The sequence below is a fragment of the Pseudophryne corroboree genome, chromosome 2 (genome assembly GCF_028390025.1).
Source record: "Pseudophryne corroboree isolate aPseCor3 chromosome 2, aPseCor3.hap2, whole genome shotgun sequence".
Taxonomy (NCBI): domain Eukaryota; kingdom Metazoa; phylum Chordata; class Amphibia; order Anura; family Myobatrachidae; genus Pseudophryne; species Pseudophryne corroboree.
This window is the reverse complement of record NC_086445.1, coordinates 670903965-670925055: the sequence shown is the minus strand read 5'-3', so window position 1 is coordinate 670925055 and position 21091 is coordinate 670903965. Positions and strand designations below refer to the sequence as shown.

General features: G+C 47.0%; 1 protein-coding gene and 2 pseudogenes across 3 annotated transcripts in view; 1 reads left to right on the top strand and 2 right to left on the bottom strand.

The window, feature by feature from the left end:
* Window positions 1–21091, bottom strand: part of TAF8 (TATA-box binding protein associated factor 8) — a 129115-nt gene that overhangs the window by 102774 nt on the left and 5250 nt on the right. Inside the window, exon 2 of one of the 3 annotated variants that reach the window (XM_063955088.1) lies at window positions 6179–6251. The exons of the other annotated variants lie outside the window; for them this stretch is intronic. The gene's annotated coding sequence lies outside the window, so the exon portion shown is untranslated. The remainder of the gene's footprint in view (window positions 1–6178; window positions 6252–21091) is intronic. 3 annotated transcript variants of the gene reach the window in all.
* On the bottom strand, window positions 7099–7217 carry LOC135052408 (5S ribosomal RNA; annotated as a pseudogene).
* On the top strand, window positions 9138–9256 carry LOC135052406 (5S ribosomal RNA; annotated as a pseudogene).

Sequence of the window (21091 nt, the reverse complement as noted above, 5' to 3'; positions counted from 1 at the left end):
GAGTAGGGCTGTTTCTCTCCCCTCTGTCCCACGATGCAGGGAGTCTGTTGCCAGCAGAGCTCCCTGAAAATAAGAAACCTAACAAAATACTTTCTTACACTCAGGAGAGCTCACTGAACAGCACCCAGCTCGTCCGGGCACAGATTCAAACTGAGGTCTGGAGGAGGGACATAGAGGGAGGAGCCAGAGCACACCAGAATCTAAATTCTTTCTTAAAGTGCCCATGTCTGCTGCGGAGCCCGTCTATTCCCCATGGTCCTTACGGAGTCCCCAGCATCCACTAGGATGTTAGAGAAAATAGATTTCAGGAATCCCTCTATACGTTTATGTCAGTTCCTTTAGTGAGGTGACAGTAGTGACAGGCAGAGTAGAAGATACCACCAGAGGGGCGACATGGGAATCCACCGGCGATGGCTTTTCCCACTTGTTACATAACTCTACAGGGAGAGGATATCGAGCCAAGGCCCGTTTAGATAGGGGGGAATTTCTTCCCTGGCTCAGACCAGGGTTCTCGGCGTATACAGTATGTCCACTAAATGGCCAGAATGTGGTAATAGAGTTTTAGTTAGCTTCTGACGTTTAAACTTGTCAGGTTTCTTAGACACCGCAGTGGAATCCTCATCACCATCAGATATTTGGAGGATTTGTCTAATAGCAACCACCAAATCAAGGACATCCACCTGTAAAGAAGACTCCTCGTCAGAAGCATCTGATTCAGTGTCAGACAGGATAGTTAGTTCCCCATCATCATCAGCAGAGACTTTTGAGAGATGTGTGGATCGTGAGGAAGTGGCAGCCCGCTTAGATAACCCAGGGGCATGAGTGTTACCTATAGCGGATTTATGTCTAACCAAAGATTGGTTTAATTGCTGCAACTGGTTAGACAAATTATCCACCCAAGGCGGATTAACCATAGGGACAATTTGTGGATTTAGTGTCACAGGTGATCCCATAGTAGGCGTAAGGGAGTCCACCAGAGTACCCAACAGAGTTGAGAACTTAGCCCAGGGTGGCTCCCGATTGGTTGCCGGAGCTAACTGACTTGGGGGGAGGTGTACTAAGCCTGAAAAGTGATAAATATCACAGTGATAAAGCACCAGCCAATCGGCTCCTAACTGACATGTTACAGGCTGTGTTTGAAAAATGACAGTTAGGAGCTGATTGGCTGGTGCTTTATCACTGTGATAATTATCACTTTTCAGGCTTAGTACATCTGGCCCTAGGAGAGGTATGGCACACATTACACAAACCATCATCTAAAAATTCCCCCTCAAATATTATATATATATATATATATATATACACACTGCTCAAAAAAAATAAGATTTTAAACCTACCGGTAAATCTTTTTCTCCTAGTCCGTAGTGGATGTTGGGGACTCCGTAAGGACCAGGGGGTATAGACGGGCTCCGCAGGAGACATGGGCACTAGAAAGAACTTTAGAATGGGTGTGCACTGGCTCATCCCTCTATGCCCCTCCTCCAGACCTCGGTTAGAGAAACTGTGCCCAGAGGAGACGGACAGTACGAGGAGAGGATTTTGTTAATCTAAGGGCAAGATACATACCAGCCCACACCATCCACACCGTATAACATGGAATATACTAACATGTTAACAGTATGAAACAAAACAGCATCAGTCCGAGACTGATCAAAACTGTAACATAACCCTTATGTAAGCAATAACTATATACAAGTCTTGCAGAAATATGTCCGCACTGGGACGGGCGCCCAGCATCCTCTACGGACTAGGAGAAAAAGATTTACCGGTAGGTTTAAAATCTTATTTTCTCTTACGTCCTAGAGGATGCTGGGGACTCCGTAAGGACCACGGGGATTATACCAAAGCTCCAGACCGGGCGGGAGAGTGCGGATGACTCTGCAGCACCGATTGAGCAGGGTATCAAACTTGTAAAATTTTGCAACAGTGTTTGAACCTGACCAAGTCGCCGCTCGGCAAAGCTGTAATGCCGAGACGCCTCGGGTAGCCGCCCAAGAAGAGCCCACCTTCCTAGTGGAGTGGGCCTTCACCGAATTTGGTAACGGCAATCCAGCCGTAGAATGAGCCTGCTGAATCGTGTTACATATCCAGCGAGCAATAGTCTGCTTAGAAGCAGGAGCGCCAACCATGTTGGCTGCATACAGGATAAACAGAGCCTCTGTTTTCCTAACCCGAGCCGTCCTGGCTATATAAATTTTTAAGGCCCTGACTACATCCAGGAACTTGGAATCCTCCAAGACACTCGTAGCCACCGGTACCACAATAGGTTGGTTCATATGAAACGAAGAAACCACCTTAGGCAAAAATTGAGGACGAGTCCTCAACTCCGCTCTATCCACATGGAAAATCTGATAGGGGCTTTTGTGAGACAAAGCCGCCAATTCAGACACCCGCCTTGCCGACGCCAAGGCCAACAACATGACCACCTTCCAAGTGAGAAACTTTAATTCCACTGTTTGAAGGGGCTCAAACCAGTGAGATTTCAGGAACTGTAACACCACGTTAAGGTCCCATGGTGCCACAGGAGGCACAAAAGGAGGCTGCATGTGCAGCACTCCCTTTACAAAAGTCTGGACTTCTGGGAGAGAATCCAACTCCTTCTGAAAGAAAATCGTTAAGGCCGAAATCTGTACTTTAATGAAGCCCAATTTAAGGCCCATATCCACTCCAGAAAGTGGAGAAAATGGCCCAGATGAAAATCTTCCGTAGGAGCATTCTTAGTCTCACACCAAAATACATACTTTCTCCAGAAACGGCGATAATGTTTCGCCGTCACCTCCTTCCTAGCCTTTATCAGAGCAGGGATGACTTCTTCCGGAATGCCTTTCCCAGCTAGGATTCGGTGTTCAACCGCAATGCCGTCAAACGTAACCGCGGTAAGTCGTGGAACACGCAGAGCCCCTGTTGCAACAGGTCCTCTCTGAGAGGAAGAGGCCACGGATCTTCTGTGAGCATTTCCTGAAGATCTGAATGCCAGGCCCTTCGAGGCCAATCTGGAACAATATGTATTATCCGCACTCTTTTTCGTCTTATTATTCTCAATATCTTTGAGATCAGTGGCAGAGGAGGGAACACATAGGCCGACTGAAACACCCACGGTATCACCAGGGCGTCCACTGCTGCTGCCTGAGGGTCCCTTGACCTGGCACAATACCTCTGAAGCTTCTTGTTGAGGCGTGATGCCATCATGTCTATTTGAGGAAGTCCCCAATGACTTGTTATCTCTGCAAAGACTTCTTGATGAAGTCCCCACTCTCCTGGATGGAGATCGTGTCTGCTGAGGAAGTCTGCTTCCCAGTTGTCCACACCCGGAATGAATACAGCTGACAGAGCGCTTACGTGAATTTCCGCCCAGCGAAGAATCCTGGTGGCTTCCGCCATTGCCACTCTGCTCCTTGTCCAGCCTTGGCGGTTTACATGAGCCACGGCTGTGACGTTCTCTGATTGAATCAGAACCGGTAGGTCGCGAAGGAGATTCTCCGCTTGACGAAGGCCGTTGTATATGGCCCTCAATTCCAGTACACTGATGTGTAGACAAGCCTCCTGGCTTGACCATGTCCCCTGAAAGTTTCTTCCTTGTGTGACTGCTTCCCATCCTCGGAGGCTCGCGTCCGTGGTCACCAGAACCCAGTCTTGAATGCCGAACCTGCGACCCTCTAGAAGATGAGCACTCTGCAGCCACCACAGGAGAGACACCCTGGCCCTGGGGGGCAGGCTTATTGTTTGATGAAGTTGAAGATGGGACCAGGACCACTTGTCCAGAAGGCCCCACTGAAACGTCCGCACATGAAACCTGCCGAAGGGGATGGCCTCGTAGGACGCCACCATTTTCCCCAGAACTCGAGTGCATTGATGGACTGACACTCTTTTCGGTTTTAACAGGTCTCTGACCATGTTCTGGAGTTCCTGGGCTTTTTCCACTGGGAGAAAAACCCTCTTTTGTTCCGTGTCCAGAACCATGCCCAAGAAAGATAGCCGAGTCGTTGGAACCAACTGCGACTTTGGAAGATTTAGAATCCAGCCATGCTGGGAGAGTGACACGCTTTTCAGTAACTGATCTCTCGATCTCGCTTTTATCAGGAGATTGTCCAAGTACGGGATAATTGTGACTCCCTGACTGTGCAGGAGCACCATCATTTCCGCCATTACCTTGATGAATACCCTCGGGGCCGTGGAAAGCCCAAACGGCAACGTCTGAAACTGGTAATGACAGTCCTGTACAGCGAATCTCAGGTACGCCTGATGAGGGGGATATATGTGGACATGAAGGTATGCATCCTTTATGTCTAGAGACACCATAAAATCCCCCCCTTCCAAGCTGGAGATAACCGCCCTGAGCGATTCCATCTTTAATTTGAACTTTTTTTTAAGTACAGGTTTAGGGATTTCAAATTTAGAATGGGTCTGACCGAGCCATCCGGTTTCGGGACCACAAATAGGGTTGAGTAGTGCCCCTTCCCCTGTTGAACTAGGAGAACCTCGACAACCACTTGTTGTTGACACAGTTTTTGAATCGCAGCTAACACTATCTCCCTGTCTGGGGAAGAAGCTGGTAAAGCCGATTTGAAGAACCGGCGAGGAGGCACGTCTTCGAATTCCAGCTTGTAGCCTTGGGATACAATTTCCATTGCCCAAGGATCCATGTCTGACTGAACCCAGACGTGGCTGAAGAGTCGAAGACGTGCCCCCACCGGAGCGGACTCCCTCAGTGGAGTCCCAGCGTCATGCTGTGGATTTAGCAGAAGCCGGGGAGGACTTCTGCTCCTGGGAACTAGCCGTAGCAGGCAGTTTTTTCCCTCTACCCTTACCTCTGGCGAGGAAGGAAGAACCCCGACCTCTTCTGGACTTATGCGATCGAAAGGACTGCATCTGATATTGCGGCATTTTCTTCTTTTGCTGTGGAGAAACATAAGGTAAAAAGGTAGATTTACCCGCGGTAGCTGTGGAAACCAGGTCTGCGAGACCTTCTCCAAATAAATCCTCACCTTTGTAAGGTAAAACTTCCATATGTTTCTTTGAGTCGGCATCACCCGACCATTGGCGGGTCCACAGGGCTCGCCTAGCAGAAATCGCCATGGCGTTGGCTCTCGAACCTAGCAGACCAACGTCTCTCTGAGCGTCTCTCATATACAAGACTGCGTCTTTTATGTGACCTAAGGTCAATAAAATGGTATCCCTATCTAGGGTATCGAAGTCAGCTGACAAGGTATCAGTCCAAGCTGCTACAGCGCTACAAACCAAAGCCGACACAATTGCCGGTCTAAGCAAGGTCCCTGTATGTGTATAAATTGATTTTAAGGTAGTTTCCTGTCTGCGATCAGCAGGATCCTTGAGGGCTGCTGTGTCTGGAGACGGTAGTGCCACCTTTTTGGACAAGCGCGTCAACGCCTTGTCCACCCTGGGTGAGGATTCCCACCGCAACCTGTCCTTCGCAGGGAAAGGATATGCCATAAGAATTCTTTTGGGAACCTGCAGCTTCTTGTCTGGAGTTTCCCAAGCTTTTTCAAATAACTCGTTCAGCTCATGAGATGGGGGAAAATTACCTCAGGTTTCTTTTCTTTAAATATGTGAACCCTCTTGTCAGGGACAGAGGCGTCATCCGTGATATGCAAAACATCTTTTATTGCAATAATCATATAATGAATACTCTTGGCCACCCTTGGGTGTAACCTTGCATCCTCGTAGTCGACACTGGAGTCAGAATCCGTGTCAGTATCAGTGTCTGTTATTTGGGACAGGGGACGTTTTTGAGACCCTAAAGGGCCCTGCGACACCGTCAAAGCCATTGATTGACTACCTGTAGTATCCCTGGACTCTGCTTTGTCCAATCTCTTCCAATCTCTTATGTAACAAAGCCACATTTGCATTTAAAACATTCAGTATATCCATCCAATCATGTGTCGGGGTTGCCGACGGAGACACCACAATCATCTGCTCCCCCTCCTCCTTAGAAGAGCCTTCCGCTTCAGACATGCCGACACACGCGTACCGACACCCCCACACACTCAGGGATATATCTATATGGAGATAGTTCCCCAATAAGGCCCTTTGGAGAGACAGAGAGAGTATGCCAGCACACACCCAGCGCCAACTGACACTGGAAACCAAATTCCCAGACAAACAGCCCTTTTATACAAATATATAATATACACTCACTGCGCCAATAAAAAGTACCCACCTCCCCTCTTTTTTGCCCTCTGTGACCGTGTTCAGCAGGGGCGAGTCCGGGGAGCCAGCTTCTCTGTAGTGTGCTGTGGAGAAAATGGCGCTGGTTAGTGCTGGAGGATCAAGCCCCGCCCCCTCAGCGGCGGGCTTCGGTCCCGCTCAAACAATCAAAAAACTGGCGGGGGTAAATAATATCTCACAAAGTAGACGTGATTCCGCACCAGTATTCTGAAGGTTCCAAGAGATAATTCATAATAATAATAATAATAATACTACAGTACCAGAATAACATCTAATATGCACGTATGATTCGTGTTGTAATTATAGGGTCTGGTGGTGCACCCAGAGTCAGAAACAAACTAGGAAAAGAGGAAAATACAGAAGACTCTTGTGTGGGTGCACTCTTTTTTTATATGTATATGTTAATATGAAGATATTAAGACATAACTTTTATTTTTTAATTATTCTAAGAAAAAATCCACACTCGTGTTATCCACCACAATTAATTCATTTACATTCTGTATTGCTACATACAATTATGATTCAGCCCACCAACTTCTCTGAAAGATGCCATATCTGTTGATGTGGCTGATCAAACTGTACAGGTTGGGGTGTGTATAGGCCACAACCAGTGTTACAATCTTTAAAGAAAATTGGAGATGTTCTGGTTAGTCTATATTGGTAGACTCCAGGAGGGATGTAGACACTATTGCTCTACATCCTGTTCCTATCCAACCAGCACAAGCTCTGCTTGTATTAATAGGACCTCAGAGGGTCAATGTACCAAGATGTTAGGAGGAGTATAGATCCTTATTGGTATTGGACCAATTGAATCTATGACATATCAAGAGAGACGGTACGGAAGGTGGGCAAAAGAAATGATTGAAGGAGAAAGTGGTGATCCTGCTGTTGGTTTAGAGTCGAGAAGGTCACGAATTACAACACCGGGTATTCTCTGGGGGTCACCCTCACAGATACTGACCCAGCCCACCACCGTTTTGCTTCCAAGATCGGACGAGATCGGGCTCTGTCAGTGGGGTATGGTAGTAATTTCTCGGGCCTCCTTGTGGCCGACTCACCAATGAGAGTGCACCTAAATTGAGGGAGGGGAAAAAGGTATAGGGTGAGGGAGACAGAAAAAATGGGCGGATCTGCTGTCTATGTTAGGCACAGGATAAACCTGTGGATCATGGATGAGAGTCCGCAGATGTATAAGGAGGAAAGGGAGGAAAGGAACAGAGAGAGAGAGGGAAGAGAGACTGAGTGAAAAAATGATGACAGATATCCTCTGGTATCAAATACAGAATTATCAAAATTGTCAGCAACTAGGTATAGGTCAGATTGACTGGCAATACATTCCGTGGTCACTTTGATTCAGAACAATATATAGATATCAAATTGGTATCACAACCAGAATGTCATCAAAAAAATATATGAATAAGAATAATTAAACATAGGCCAGATTAACTGGCAATACTGTGTATATTCCGTGATCACTCTGTTTGGAAAAATAAGTATTTATATTCTCCTCAGTGCTATTATTCTATAAAAACCAGCATACACATAACAGTAATATTGTTGGTAATTCTGTTGAGTATAGTGGTTTTGATGCTGGGATTTAAAGAGAGCAAAAAGTAATAATGCCGAAGAAAAGAAGGAAAAACAACATTTTTAGAAGAAGAAAAAAGAAAAAAATGAAAAAAAGAGATATTGAGAATTTCCTTTAAATGGTTATTCTGGGTATGACAATCATAGTCCAGATCCCTGAACTGCCCTGCTCAGGGCCAAGAAAAAAAAATATATAAAAGGTAATAACAATAAAAAATCATCACGTATTGCTGAATTGCTGTGTAGGTATAGAAATTCCCAGAAAATTGATAGAAAAAGTGTACCGGTCCCTGGGTCAGTTACTAAATAACAGGATGCAATATGTACTCCTCAGGTCCTTAGTTCATGTTGAAATGATTCATACTGGAATAGGTCATGCTGGAACTAGGATAGGACGTGCTGGAAGTCCTATCCTAGTTCCAGCATGACCTATTCCAGTATTCCAGTATGAATCATTTCAACATGAACTAAGGACCTGAGGAGTACATATTGCATCCTGTTATTTAGTAACTGACCCAGGGACCGGTACACTTTTTCTATCAATTTTCTGGGAATTTCTGTACCTACACAGCAATTCAGCAATACGTGATGATTTTTTATTGTTATTACCTTTTATATATTTTTTTTTCTTGGCCCTGAGCAGGGCAGTTCAGGGATCTGGACTATGATTGTCATACCCAGAATAACCATTTAAAGGAAATTCTCAATATCTCTTTTTTCATTTTTTTCTTTTTTCTTCTTCTAAAAATGTTGTTTTTCCTTCTTTTCTTCGGCATTATTACTTTTTGCTCTCTTTAAATCCCAGCATCAAAACCACTATACTCAACAGAATTACCAACAATATTACTGTTATGTGTATGCTGGTTTTTATAGAATAATAGCACTGAGGAGAATATAAATACTTATTTTTCCAAACAGAGTGATCACGGAATATACACAGTATTGCCAGTTAATCTGGCCTATGTTTAATTATTCTTATTCATATATTTTTTTGATGACATTCTGGTTGTGATACCAATTTGATATCTATATATTGTTCTGAATCAAAGTGACCACGGAATGTATTGCCAGTCAATCTGACCTATACCTAGTTGCTGACAATTTTGATAATTCTGTATTTGATACCAGAGGATATCTGTCATCATTTTTTCACTCAGTCTCTCTTCCCCCTCTCTCTCTGTTCCTTTCCTCCCTTTCCTCCTTATACATCTGCGGACTCTCATCCATGATCCACAGGTTTATCCTGTGCCTAACATAGACAGCAGATCCGCCCATTTTTTCTGTCTCCCTCACCCTATACCTTTTTCCCCTCCCTCAATTTAGGTGCACTCTCATTGGTGAGTCGGCCACAAGGAGGCCCGAGAAATTACTACCATACCCCACTGACAGAGCCCGATCTCGTCCGATCTTGGAAGCAAAACGGTGGTGGGCTGGGTCAGTATCTGTGAGGGTGACCCCCAGAGAATACCCGGTGTTGTAATTCGTGACCTTCTCGACTCTAAACCAACAGCAGGATCACCACTTTCTCCTTCAATCATTTCTTTTGCCCACCTTCCGTACCGTCTCTCTTGATATGTCATAGATTCAATTGGTCCAATACCAATAAGGATCTATACTCCTCCTAACTTCTTGGTACATTGACCCTCTGAGGTCCTATTAATACAAGCAGAGCTTGTGCTGGTTGGATAGGAACAGGATGTAGAGCAATAGTGTCTACATCCCTCCTGGAGTCTACCAATATAGACTAACCAGAACATTTCCAATTTTCTTTAAAGATTGTAACACTGGTTGTGGCCTATACACACCCCAACCTGTACAGTTTGATCAGCCACATCAACAGATATGGCATCTTTCAGAGAAGTTGGTGGGCTGAATCATAATTGTATGTAGCAATACAGAATGTAAATGAATTAATTGTGGTGGATAACACAAGTGTGGATTTTTTCTTAGAATAATTAAAAAATAAAAGTTATGTCTTAATATCTTCATATTAACATATACATATAAAAAAAGAGTGCACCCACACAAGAGTCTTCTGTATTTTCCTCTTTTGGGGGTAAATAATATACTGCCTCCGCAGTATATGTACATCTGCCAGTGTCCCTTGAGGCTATTAATTGCTGCCCGGGGCGCACCCCCCCCCCCCCTGCGCCCTTACAGTGCCCGCTGTTGCCAGCAGTGCTCCCTGAAAATAAAAAACCTAACAAAATTCTTTTTACAGAGAAACTCAGGAGAGCTCCCCTGCAATGCACCCAGTCTCCTCTGGGCACAGGATCTAACTGAGGTCTGGAGGAGGGGCATAGAGGGAGGAGCCAGTGCACACCCATTCTAAAGTTCTTTATAGTGCCCATGTCTCCTGTGGAGCCCGTCTATACCCCATGGTCCTTACGGAGTCCCCAGCAACCTCTAGGACGTAAGAGAAATAAAGGGAACACTTAAACAACACAATGTAACTCCAAGTCAATCACACTTTTGTGAAATCAAACTGTCCACTTAGGAAGCAACACTGATTGACAATCAATTTCACATGCTGTTGTGCAAATGGAATAGACAACAGGTTGAAATTATAGGCAATTAGCAAGACACCCCCCAATAAAGGAGTTGTTCTGCAGGTGGTGACCACAGACCACTTCTCAGCTCCTATGCTTTCTGGCTGATGTTTTGGTCCCTTTTGAAAGCTGGCGGTGCTTTCACTCAAGTGGTAGCATGAGACGGAGTCTACAACACACACAAGTGGCTCAGGTAGTGCAGCTCATCCAGGATGGCACATCAATGCGAGCTGTGGCAAGAAGGTTTGCGGTGTCTGTCAGCGTAGTCTCCAGAGCATGGAGGGGCTACCAGGAGACAGGCCAGTACATCAGGAGACGTGGAGGAAGCCGTAGGAGGGCAACAACCCAGCAGCAGGACTGCTACCTCCGCCTTTGTGCAAGGAGGAACAGGAGGAGCACTGCCACAGCCCTGCAAAATGACCTCCAGCAAGCCACAAATGTGCATGTGTCTACTCAAACGATCAGAAACAGACTCCATGAGGGTGGTATGAGGGCCCGACATCCACAGGTGGGGGTTGGGCTTACAGCCCAACACCGTGCAGGACGTTTGGCATTTGCCAGAGAACACCAAGATTGGCAAATTTGCCACTGGCACCCTGTGCTCTTCACAGATGAAAGCAGGTTCTCGCTGAGCACATGTGACAGACGTGACAGAGTCTGGAGACGCCAAGGAGAACGTTCTGCTGCCTGCAACATCCTCCAGCATGACCGGTTTGGCAGTGGGTCAGTAACGGTGTGGGGTGGCATTTCTTTGGGGGCTGCACAGCCCTCCATGTGCTTGCCAGAGGTAGCCTGACTGCAATTAGGTACCGAGATGAGATCCTCAGACCCCTTGTGAGACCATATGCTGGTGCGGTTGGCCCTGGGTTCCTCCTAATGCAAGACAATGCTAGACCTCATGTGGCTGGAGTGTGTCAGCAGTTCCTGCAAGACGAAGGCATTGATGCTATGGACTGGCCCGCCCGTTCCCCAGACCTGAATCCAATTGAGCACATCTGGGACATCATGTCTCACTCCATCCACCACAGACTGTCCAGGAGTTGGTGGATGCTTTAGTCCAGGTCTGGGAGGAGATCCCTCAGGAGACCATCCGCCACCTCATCAGGAGCATGCCCAGGCGTTGTAGGGAGGTCATACAGGCACGTGGAGGCCACACACACTACTGAGCCTCATTTTGACTTGTTTTAAGGACATTACATCAAAGTTGGATCAGCCTGTAGTGTGTTTTTCCACTTTAATTTTGAGTATGACTCCAAATCCAGACCTCCATGGGTAAATAAATTTGATTTCCATTGATAATTTTTGTGTGATTTTGTTGTCAGCACATTCAACTATGTAAAGAACAAAGTATTTAATAAGAATATTTCATACATTCAGATCTAGGATGTGTTATTTTAGTGTTCCCTTTATTTTTTTGAGCAGTGTATATATTATATATATATATATATATATATATATATATATATATATATATATATATAAAAAACACAGCGCGGTGCTAGACCGGAAGTATGAATCAGAATCCTCGTATAATATATTCTGTAACAGGTACACTTGTTCTTAACTAACGCTGCTGTCTGTATAAAGACATGTAGAATACTTAAGTGTTTGTAAAGTCACAGCGCTGTAGACAGGCGGCTTCACAAGGGAGACCTTGCCCTGCGGTCCCGGAGACCAGCCGCAGCTGTACCTAAGATGGCGCTCAGCGTCTCAGTGAGGGAGAGTGGAAGGCAGCTCCAGGGCAGGAAAATCTGCTCAGAGATGGCACCCTGGGCCGGGTGAGGGGCTACAGGTCAAGCGCCGGCTCCCCTATGCTGGTCCTCACCGCCTTGTCCTACAGAGTCTTATTAAACTGGGTGGTAATACACCCAACCTGTACTCCTATGCCCTGGCAGATATAGTGTGGTCCCTGTGCGCAACAGTGTCCATGCCAGCGTCGCAGTCCGTCTCCCTAGACAGCGAACGGAACGAGATTTAGTAGCGCGTCCCGCCTGGGGGACCCTCTTACCTCCTCCACGGAGTAGCCACGCGAACCAGGAGAGCGTCAGCGACCGTGTGCCTAGAACCGGAGCGTCTCCGCCGCAAGTATTCGGGAACTGAGCCGCAGGACTATGCAACGCCGCTTGGGAGGTGATAGAGCCGCAGCGCTGAATGTCACTGACATATAACAATGCTGCGGCCCTTGAAGTCTTTTTTCAGGCTGCCCAGCGCAGCCCCCCTGTTGACTAGCCTGCTCTGCAGATACCAACTTGAAACTGAGCTCACAGTGCCTGGAGGCGGGGTTATAGAGTAGGCCTCAATACATCCTGGGACAGCTAAAGCTTTAACCTGTTGGTGCTTGGCTCAAGATCCATCTCTACACCCCGATGTATTCCATGTGGAAGACAGTGTACCTGCTGCAGAAATTAGCGATAACGTTTAATATATCGCCTAGTGTGTACGCACCTTTACTTTCGCCAAACTTCTGTTACATAAATGCCACCTTCCTCTGTAAACCAATGCATTATGGCAGAAATGTAGGAACTGTTGCACAAACCAAGGCGCACAGCTCTACAGAACACAAGTTAGCACTTTATAAATAATGCCCTATGCTCTCACTTGCCACATTATCATCTCTATGCCATAGTTTCTGTGGCGCCATCTGCCATTATACCATGCAGGAAAACTACATGTAACAGTATGGACAAACTTTCTTTCTACAAGTGTCTTCTGTATCCACCATCATCAAACGGGTGTGGTTCGTTTTATCGACAGTATCTAGGTCGACAATGTTTAGGTCGACCACTATAGGTCGACAGTCACTAGGTCGACATGGATGGAAGGTCGACAGGGTTTCTAGGTCGGCATGTGCTAGGTCGACAGGTCTAAAGGTCGACATGAGGAATTTTTTTTTGTGTGTGTGTCGTTTTCTTCGTAGAGTGACCGGGATCCCAAATTAGTGCACCGCTTCGCTCGCCATGCTTCGGGCATGGTGCCTTCGCTCCGCTACCGCTTCGCTCGGTACACTTTACAGTTCCAATCGTAGTCCACGTGGATCGTTAAGTATGAAAAAATCCCCCCCCCCAAAAAAATGTGAAAAACTCATGTCGACCTTTAGACCTGTCGACCTAGCACATGTCGACCTAGAAACCCTGTCGACCTTCCATCCATGTCGACCTGACTGTCCATCCTAGTGACTGTCGACCTATAGTGGTCGACCTAAACATTGTCAACCTAGATACTGTCGATAAAACGAACCACACCCGTTTGATGATGGTGGATACAGAAGACACTTGTAGAAAGAAAGTTTGTCCATACTGTTACATGTAGTTTTCCTGCATGGTATAATGGCAGATGGCGCCACAGAAACTATGGCATAGAGATGATAATGTGGCAAGTGAGAGCATAGGGCATTATTTATAAAGTGCTAACTTGTGTCACTGTCGATCTTCAGACCGGATCCCCATCAAACTGTGTTTATGAGATGGCAGAAATTCTGCATATCCGATTCCAGCGGGATACGGTCGTTAGGTTGACCACTATTGGTAGACAGTCATTAGCTCAACCACTGAAGGTCGACATGGGCATTAGGTCGACATGTGCTAGGTCGACATGAGTTTTTTTTTTTTTTAATTAAATTTTTGGACTTTTTCATACTTTACGATCCACGTGGACTACAACTGGAAACGGCAACCTCTGCTGAGCGCAGCGGTAGCAGAGCGAGGCACCTTGCCCGAAGAATGGGGACTCGGTGCACAAATTAGGGTTCTCCGTCACTTTACGAAGAAAACGACACCAAAAAAAGTCCAAAACTCCTGTGGACCTTTTCACCTGTCGACCTAGAGCACGTCGACCTAATGCCCATGTCAACCGTCAGTGGTCGACCTAAGCTGTGTCGACCTAACGACCCATACCAGCAATGCCAGAAAAACACTGATAAAAAGAAATGTACATGAAAATTAAATGCAAAAAATAAGATTTTACTTACCGATAAATCTATTTCTCGTAGTCCGTAGTGGATGCTGGGACTCCGTAAGGACCATGGGGAATAGCGGCTCCGCAGGAGACAGGGCACAAAATAAAAGCTTAAGGATCAGGTGGTGTGCACTGGCTCCTCCCCCTATGACCCTCCTCCAAGCCTCAGTTAGGATACTGTGCCCGGACGAGCGTACATAATAAGGAAGGATATTGAATCCCGGGTAAGACTCATACCAGCCACACCAATCACACCGTACAACTTGTGATCTGAACCCAGTTAACAGTATGATAAACGCAAAGGAGCCTCTGAAAAGATGGCTCACAACAATAATAACCCGAATTTTTGTAACAATAACTATATACAAGTATTGCAGACAATCCGCACTAGGGATGGGCGCCCAGCATCCACTACGGACTACGAGAAATAGATTTATCGGTAAGTAAAATCTTATTTTCTCTGACGTCCTAGTGGATGCTGGGACTCCGTAAGGACCATGGGGATTATACCAAAGCTCCCAAACGGGCGGGAGAGTGCGGATGACTCTGCAGCACCGAATGAGAGAACTCCAGGTCCTCCTCAGCCAGGGTATCAAATTTGTAGAATTTAGCAAACGTGTTTGCCCCTGACCAAGTAGCTGCTCGGCAAAGTTGTAAAGCCGAGACCCCTCGGGCAGCCGCCCAAGATGAGCCCACTTTCCTTGTGGAATGGGCTTTTACTGATTTTGGCTGTGGCAATCCTGCCACAGAATGTGCAAGCTGAATTGTACTACAAATCCAACGAGCAATCGTCTGCTTAGAAGCAGGAGCACCCAGCTTGTTGGGTGCATACAGGATAAACAGCGAGTCAGATTTTCTGACTCCAGCCGTCCTGGAAACATATATTTTCAAGGCCCTGACAACGTCAAGCAACTTAGAGTCCTCTAAGTCCCTGGTAGCCGCAGGTACCACAATAGGTTGGTTCATGTGAAATGCAGAAACCACCTTAGGTAGAAATTGAGGACGAGTCCTCAATTCCGCCCTGTCAGAATGAAAAATTAAGTAAGGGCTTTTATATGATAAAGCCGCCAATTCTGACACACGCCTGGCTGAAGCCAAGGCTAACAGCATCGACACCTTCCATGTGAGATATTTTAAGTCCACAGTGGAAAGTGGTTCAAACCAATGTGACTTTAGAAAACTCAACACCACATTGAGATCCCAAGGTGCCACTGGAGGCACAAAAGGAGGCTGTATGTGCAGCACCCCTTTTACAAATGTCTGAACTTCAGGTACTGAAGCCAGTTCTTTCTGGAAGAAAATCGACAGGGCCGAAATTTGAACCTTAATGGACCCTAATTTTAGGCCCATAGACAGTCCTGTTTGCAGGAAATGAAGGAAACGACCCAGTTGAAATTCCTCTGTAGGGGCCTTCTTGGCCTCACACCACGCAACATATTTACGCCAAATGCGGTGATAATGTTTTGCGGTTACGTCCTTCCTGGCTTTGACCAGAGTAGGGATGACTTCTTCTGGAATGCCTTTTTTCCCTCAGGATCCGGCGTTCAACCGCCATGCCGTCAAACGCAGCCGCGGTAAGTCCTGGAACAGACAAGGCCCCTGCAGTAGCAGGTCCTTTCTTAGAGGTAGAGGCCACGGTTCGTCCGTGAGCATCTCTTGAAGTTCCGGGTACCAAGTCCGTCTTGGCCAATCCGGAACCACGAGTATAGTTCTTACTCCTCTCCTTCTTATGATTCTCAGTACTTTTGGTATGAGAGGCAGAGGAGGGAACACATACACTGACTGGTACACCCACGGCGTTACCAGAGCGTCCACTGCTATTGCCTGAGGGTCCCTTGACCTGGCGCAATATCTGTCCAGTTTTTTGTTTAGACGTGACGCCATCATGTCCACCTTTGGTTTTTCCCAACGGTTTACAATCAGGTGGAAGACTTCAGGGTGAAGTCCCCACTCTCCCGGGTGAAGGTCGTGTCTGCTGAGGAAGTCTGCTTCCCAGTTGTCCACTCCCGGAATGAATACTGCTGACAGTGCTATCACATGATTTTCCGCCCAGCGAAGAATCCTTGCAGCTTCTGCCATTGCCCTCCTGCTTCTCGTGCCGCCCTGTCTGTTTACGTGGGCGACTGACGTGATGTTGTCCGATTGGATCAACACCGCCTGACCCTGAAGCAGAGGTTTTGCTTGACTTAGGGCATTGTAAATGGCCCTTAGTTCCAGAATGTTTATATGAAGAGACGTTTCCAAGCTTGACCACAGGCCCTGGAAATTCCTTCCCTGTGTGACTGCTCCCCAGCCTCTCAGGCTGGCATCCGTGGTTACCAGGATCCAATCCTGAATGCCAAATCTGCGGCCCTCTAGTAGATGAGCACTCTGCAGCCACCACAGGAGAGACACCCTTGTCCTTGGCGACAGGGTTATCCGCTGATGCATCTGCAGATGCGATCCGGACCATTTGTCCAGTAGATCCCACTGAAATGTTCTTGCATGGAATCTTCCGAATGGAATCGCTTCGTAAGAAGCCACCATTTTCCCCAGGACCCTCGTGCACTGATGCACTGAGACCTGTCCTGGTTTTAGGAGGTTCCTGACTAGCTCGGATAACTCCCTGGCCTTCTCCTCCGGGAGAAACACCTTCTTCTGGACTATGTCCAGAATCATTCCTAGGAACAGTAGATCTAACTGTTCCCTGGATCTTGCCCTTATCAGGAGATCGTCCAAGTAAGGGATAATTAAAATGCCTTTTCTTCGTAGAAGAATCATCATTTCGGCCATTACCTTGGTAAAGACCCGAGGTGCCGTGGACAATCCAAACGGCAGCGTCTGAAACTGATAATGACAGTTTTGTACTACAAACCTGAGGTACCCTTGGTGAGAAGGGTATATCGGGACGTGGAGATAAGCATCTTTGATGTCCAGAGACACCATATAGTCCCCTTCTTCCAGGTTTGCTATCACCGCTCTGAGTGACTCCATCTTGAATTTGAACCTTTTTATGTAAGTGTTCAAGGATTTCAGATTTAAAATTGGTCTCACCGAGCCGTCCAGCTTCGGTACCACAAACAGCGTGGAATAATACCCCTTTCCTTGTTGCAGGAGGGGTACCTTGATTATCACCTGCTGGGAATACAGCTTGTGAATGGCTTCCAAAACTGCCTCCCTGTCGGAGGGAGACTTTGGTAAAGCAGACTTCAGGAAACGACGAGGGGGAAACGACGAGGGGGAAACGCCTCGAATTCCAGTTTGTACCCCTGCGATACTACCTGTAGAATCCAGGGATCCACTTGCGAGTGAGCCCACTGCGCGTTGAAATTCTTGAGACGGGCCCCCACCATATCTGAGTCTGCTTGTAAAGCCCCAGCGTCATGCTGAAGACTTGGCAGAAGCAGGGGAGGGCTTCTGCTCCTGTGAAGCGGCTGCATGGTGCAGTCTTTTTCCTCTTCCTCTGCCCCGGGGCAGAAAAGAGTGGCCTTTTGCTCGCTTGTACTTATGGGAACGAAAGGACTGAGTTTGAAAAGACGGTGTCTTTTTCTGCTGATGTGGAGTGACCTGGGGTAAAAAGGTGGATTTTCCAGCCGTTGCCGTGGCCACCAGGTCCGATAGACCAGCCCCAAATAACTCCTCCCCTTTATACGGCAATACTTCCATGTGCCGTTTGGAATCCGCATCCCCTGACCACTGTCGCGTCCATAACGCTCTTCTGGCAGAGATGGACATAGCACTTACTCTTGATGCCAGGGTGCAAATATCCCTCTGTGCATCACGCATATATAGTAATGCATCCTTCAAATGTTCTATAGTTAACAAAATATTGTCCCTATCCAGGGTATCAATATTCTCGGTCAGGGAATCCGACCATGCGACTCCAGCACTGCACATCCAGGCTGAGGCGATTGCTGGTCGCAGTATAACACCAGTATGTGTGTATATACTTTTTAGGATATTTTCCAGCCTTCTATCAGCTTGTTCTTTGAGGGTAGCCGTATCAGGAGACGGTAACGCTACTTGTTTTGATAAACGTGTGAGCGCCTTATCTACCCTAGGGGGTGTTTCCCAACGCGCCCTAACCTCTGGCGGGAAAGGATATAATGCTAATAATTTTTTAGAAATTAGCTGTTTTTTATCGGGGGAAACCCACGCTTTTTCACACACATCATTTATTTCCTCTGACTCAGGAAAAAATATTGGTAGTTTTTTCTCACCCCACATAATACCCTTCTTTGTGGTACTTGTAGTGTCAGAAAGGTTCAATGCCTCTTTCATTGCCGTGATCATGTAACGTGTGGCCCTACTGGACATTACGTTTGTCTCGTCACCGTCGACACTAGACTCAGTATCTGTGTCAGGGTCTGTGTCGACCCACTGAGGTAACGGGCGTTTTAGCGCCCCTGACGGTGTCTGAGACGCCTGGACAGGCACTAATTGATTTGCCGGCTGTCTCATGTCGTCAACAGTTTTTTTGCAAATTGCTGACATTATCACTTAATTGTTTAAATACAATCATCCAGTCAGGTGTCGACTCCCTAGGGGGTGACATCACCAACACAGGCAACTGCTCCGCCTCCACATAATTTTCCTCCTCATACATGTCGACACACGCGTACCGACACACAGCACACACACCGGGAATGCTCTGATAGAGGACAGGACCCCACTTAGCCCTTTGGAGAGACAGAGGGAGAGTCTGCCAGCACACACCCAGCGCTATATATATATATATACAGGGATAACCTTATATAAGTGTTATTCCCTTATAGCTGCTGTTATTATCGTTATTTGCTGCCAAAAATGCCCCCCCTTCTCTTTTTTACCCTGATTCTGAAGCAGGACTGCAGGGGAGAGTCAGGGAGCCGTCCTTCCAGCGGAGCTGTGAGGGAAAATGGCGCTTGTGTGCTGAGGAGATAGGCTCCGCCCCTTCACGACGTCCTTATCTCCCGCTTTTTTGTGTAAAAATAAGAATTTACTTACCGATAATTCTATTTCTCGGAGTCCGTAGTGGATGCTGGGGTTCCTGAAAGGACCATGGGGAATAGCGGCTCCGCAGGAGACAGGGCACAAAAAGTAAAGCTTTCCGATCAGGTGGTGTGCACTGGCTCCTCCCCCTATGACCCTCCTCCAAGCCTCAGTTAGGTACTGTGCCCGGACGAGCGTACACAATAAGGGAGGAATTTTGAATCCCGGGTAAGACTCATACCAGCCACACCAATCACACCGTACAACTTGTGATCAAACCCAGTTAACAGTATGATAACAGAGGAGCCTCTGAAAGATGGCTTCCTAAACAATAACCCGAATTAGTTAACAATAACTATGTACAATTATTGCAGATAATCCGCACTTGGGATCGGCGCCCAGCATCCACTACGGACTCCGAGAAATAGAATTATCGGTAAGTAAATTCTTATTTTCTCTATCGTCCTAGTGGATGCTGGGGTTCCTGAAAGGACCATGGGGATTATACCAAAGCTCCCAAACGGGCGGGAGAGTGCGGATGACTCTGCAGCACCGAATGAGAGAACTCCAGGTCCTCCTTAGCCAGAGTATCAAATTTGTAAAATTTTACAAACGTGTTCTCCCCTGACCACGTAGCTGCTCGGCAAAGTTGTAATGCCGAGACCCCTCGGGCAGCCGCCCAAGATGAGCCCACCTTCCTTGTGGAGTGGGCCTTTACAGATTTAGGCTGTGGCAGGCCTGCCACAGAATGTGCAAGTTGGATTGTGCTACAGATCCAACGAGCAATCGTCTGCTTAGACGCAGGAGCACCCATCTTGTTGGGTGCATACAATATAAACGAGTCAGATTTTCTGACTCCAGCTGTCCTTGCAATATATATTTTTAATGCTCTGACAACGTCCAGTAACTTGGAGTCCTCCAAGTCACTTGTAGCCGCAGGCACTACAATAGGCTGGTTCAGATGAAATGCTGACACCACCTTAGGGAGAAAATGCGGACGAGTCCGCAGTTCTGCCCTGTCCGAATGGAAAATCAGATATGGGCTTTTGTAAGATAAAGCTGCCAGTTCTGACACTCTCCTGGCCGAAGCCAGGGCTAGTAACATGGTCACTTTCCATGTGAGATATTTTAAATCCACCTTTTTTAGTGGTTCAAACCAATGAGATTTTAGAAATTCCAAAACCACATTGAGATCCCACGGTGCCACTGGAGGCACCACAGGAGGCTGTATATGCAGCACTCCCTTAACAAAAGTCTGGACTTCAGGAACTGAAGCCAATTCTTTTTGAAAGAAAATCGACAGGGCCGAAATTTGAACCTTAATAGATCCCAATTTGAGACCCATAGACAATCCTGATTGCAGGAAATGTAGGAATCGACCCAGTTGAAATTCCTCCGTCGGAGCACTCCGATCCTCGCACCACGCAACATATCTTCGCCAAATGCGGTGATAGTGTTGCACGGTTACTTCCTTCCTTGCTTTAATCAAAGTAGGAATGACTTCTTCCGGCATGCCTTTTTCCTTTAGGATCCGGCGTTCAACCGCCATGCCGTCAAACGCAGCCGCGGTAAGTCTTGAAACAGACAGGGACCCTGCTGAAGCAAGTCCCTCCTTAGAGGTAGAGGCCACGGATCTTCCGTGATCATCTCTTGAAGTTCCGGGTACCAAGTCCTTCTTGGCCAATCCGGAACCACTAGTATCGTTCTTACGCCTCTTTGCCGTATAATTCTCAATACTTTTGGTATGAGAGGCAGAGGAGGAAACACATACACCGACTGGTACACCCAAGGCGTTACCAGCGCGTCCACAGCTATTGCCTGCGGATCTCTTGACCTGGCGCAATACCTGTCCAGTTTTTTGTTGA